Source organism: Theropithecus gelada, chromosome 5 (assembly GCF_003255815.1).
Source record: "Theropithecus gelada isolate Dixy chromosome 5, Tgel_1.0, whole genome shotgun sequence".
In the NCBI taxonomy this organism is placed as follows: domain Eukaryota; kingdom Metazoa; phylum Chordata; class Mammalia; order Primates; family Cercopithecidae; genus Theropithecus; species Theropithecus gelada.
In genome coordinates this window covers 31324868-31327899 of record NC_037672.1, presented here as the reverse complement: position 1 = coordinate 31327899, position 3032 = coordinate 31324868, and the positions used below count along the sequence as shown (strand labels likewise).

The following is a 3032-nucleotide window of genomic DNA, read 5'->3' as shown; positions in this document are numbered from 1 at the left end:
CACAGGACATATTTAAGACTTGCCACACTGAAGGTATTGTGGATTACTGAATTAGAATTTATATCCCAGGGGTGTTTTGTGGATTTCTGTGCCACATTCAGGTAGGATAATTCTTTTGCTAAATACTCCCAAATAATAAACGAGTCTGAAGTTTCAGCATAGGTAATTTGTAGACCAGTGTTGTAAAATATAAATATGTAAAGCACTAACAAATGAAGTCCTATCATATTTAATTTGTTTATTGAACCATTACTTCATTCATGTTTCAAGGGTTTATTTACTTTATATAGAAGAGATATAGCAATCTTACTGAGAAGAAAATATAGTCAAATATCTAGCTTCCTTGATCACTTTGCTGTGACAATTTTAGAACATAAAATGAGACAAAATTTTACAAATGTATGGTAGTTAAAGAAAAGCTCATTAAGAATGTACTCATTACTATAGTTTTAGCCCTTTGACAACATGATACACAGACAAAATTAGTGAAAATATGAATTATGCAATGAAAACAACAGTGTCAAATGTATATGACTCATGGTAGATCTCAATAGGCTATTTGTCAATAGTGAAGTGTCAGTTACATCTACTCAGTTCCATGTCCTTTAGAGGAATAGGCTTCCCGACACTACCTCCTTGTCCACATTAGGTTGTCTAATGGGGTATGTAATAGTCAGGCATGATCGCTGATAGGTTCATGGCTGGATAGAGGGTGTAGAATCTAAAATAGCTCAGCAGTGACTCCTTTCAACTCTTTTTACATTGTTTTCTGGTCCTCCTCATGTTCTATGTTTTTTCTTTCACTGTTGGATGTTGGGGTTAATTTATTTCTCCTTCTCATTCCATGTCTTATCATGTCTTTAGGTGATGAAATATTTCCTTTAAAAATATGCATTTATATTGTCTGTTCCACACTTTGTTCAATTACTTTATTTGAACTTTTAAGTACTCCTTCTGTATTGCTTCAGGTACTAGAAAGAAAGCTGATGGAAATAAAATACATAAAATTCAAGAAATTAATACCTTGTGATATAACTTTGCCAGACAATTAAAATAATTTAATAAAATTGCATTACACATTATAAGAATGTAAATCAAGCTTTTCAACCTGCAACTCATGGGCTGCATGTGACCCAGGACAGCTTTGAATGTGACCCAGCAGAAATTCGTGAACTTTCTTAAAACAATATGAGATTTTTTAATGTGAATTCTTTTTTAAGCTCTTCAGTTTTTGTTAGTATTAGTGTATTTTATGTGTGGCCCAAGATAATTCTTCTTGTTCCAATGTGGCCAAGGGAAGCCAAAAGATTGGACACCCTTGACGTAAATCCTTATTCTCTACAACTGAAAAGTTGTAGAGAGCATCATATTTCATGGCTTGTTCACGAAGTATCTTCTAATAGCCTGCAAGGTTACATAAACATTTTCAATATACAGCACTTCAAAACAGGGGACCCCAAACCCCAGGCCATAGTTTGGAACCAGTCTACAGCCAGTTAGGAACCAGTATGCACAACAGGAGGTAAATGGCAGATGAGTGAGCAAAGCATTATCTATATTTACAGCCACTCCCCATTGCTTGCATTACCACCTGAACGCTAACTCCTGTAAAGATCAGCGGTCGCCTTAGAACCTCATGGTATCTCAAACGTTACTGTGAACTACACATGTGAAGGATCTAGGTGCATGCTCCTTATGATAATCTAATGCCCGATAATCTGTCACTCCCTCCCATCATCCCCAGATGGGACCTTCTAGTTGCTGGAAAACAAGCTCAGGGCTCCTACTGATTCTACATTATGGTGCATTATATAATTATTTCATTATATATTACAATGTAATAATAATAGTTATAAAGTGTGCAATAAATGTAACGCATTTTAATCATCCCTTAAACATCCCCTCTGCCCATCTGTGGAAAACTGCCTTCAATGAAACCAGTCTCTGGTGCCAAAAAGATTGGGGACTGCTGCTTTAAAAGGCTACTACTATATGTTTCCAATTACAAGTTCCAAAATATCTTCTGGAGAATTAGAACTTGTTCAAATCCATCAAGATAGTAAGTGACTAAGTCAATATTTCAACCTAGGTATAAATAACTTCCATGATATCTTTCTTTCTGTTTGTCCGCTCTGTCTGAGAGCATTGCATTGTATTGGGGCAAAGGGATTTTATCATTTAGTTTACTTAGCAATTTTTTTGTTATTTTATTTTTTTGACATAAAATGGCAAACTTAGTTGACTTCATCATAGCAATATCACAAATACCTTATAACTGAAATCTAGTTACTACTAGTTATTGTATTGCTGTATATGACAATCATTATAAGAGTTAACCAACATAATTTTCACTCAGTCGGACCTTTTTTCCTCATTTTCCTAGTTCTTGGTTTTGTTTGCTTGGTAGTGTTGTTACTGGTGGTGATCTGGTTTTCTTTGTTTAAGAAGTCTCCTCATAACTCAATATAGATGGAATCATCAATAACAATGCCTCATCTCTCAACAAAAAGGTGGGCTTAGAACTCAGAGGGAGCCTATTAGAACTCTACATCCACAAGATGGGCCAATAAGATTATTCCCTGAAACATATTAGGTAGAGTCCATGGAAAAAGGCACAGTAACTTCCTCTATAACACACAAAAAAAGACCCTTGAACTACTAAGTGGCTATATAGCATGGTAGCAAGGAAGAATGATAGTTGCAAAATAAAACCATTTTTCAGAGGGAATTACAGATTGATACAAGGCTCCGAAATGACCATTTAAGACATTAGATTCTTTTGTGCTTGAAGTCATTTCTAGGGAATAGACAAATTTCCAAGCTTTGTTAGTCAAGTTGCATTGTGTTACTTTTGTCACTGATAACTGAAATAGTTTTGGCAAGTAGAGAAATTATTATGTACAAGTATGCTTCTAAAGTAACAGTATATTAAATATTGCTATGGATAAAATAGAATTGGGGGCAATTTTTTACTTAATCAGTGAAACGTTAACAATCTTCATAATATGCTGATTAAGCAGGTGACCGGTTGT

At 34.8% G+C, this 3032-nt stretch overlaps 1 long non-coding RNA gene across 1 annotated transcript; it reads right to left on the bottom strand.

Annotated features, from left to right (window-relative positions):
* Nucleotides 1–215: 215 nt before the first annotated feature.
* On the bottom strand, nt 216–2450 carry LOC112625516. The gene is made up of 2 exons (XR_003119612.1): nt 2342–2450; nt 216–971 (listed from the first exon to the last, which is right to left on the bottom strand). It is a non-coding gene; the product is annotated as an uncharacterized LOC112625516 (long non-coding RNA).
* Nucleotides 2451–3032: the final 582 nt, after the last annotated feature.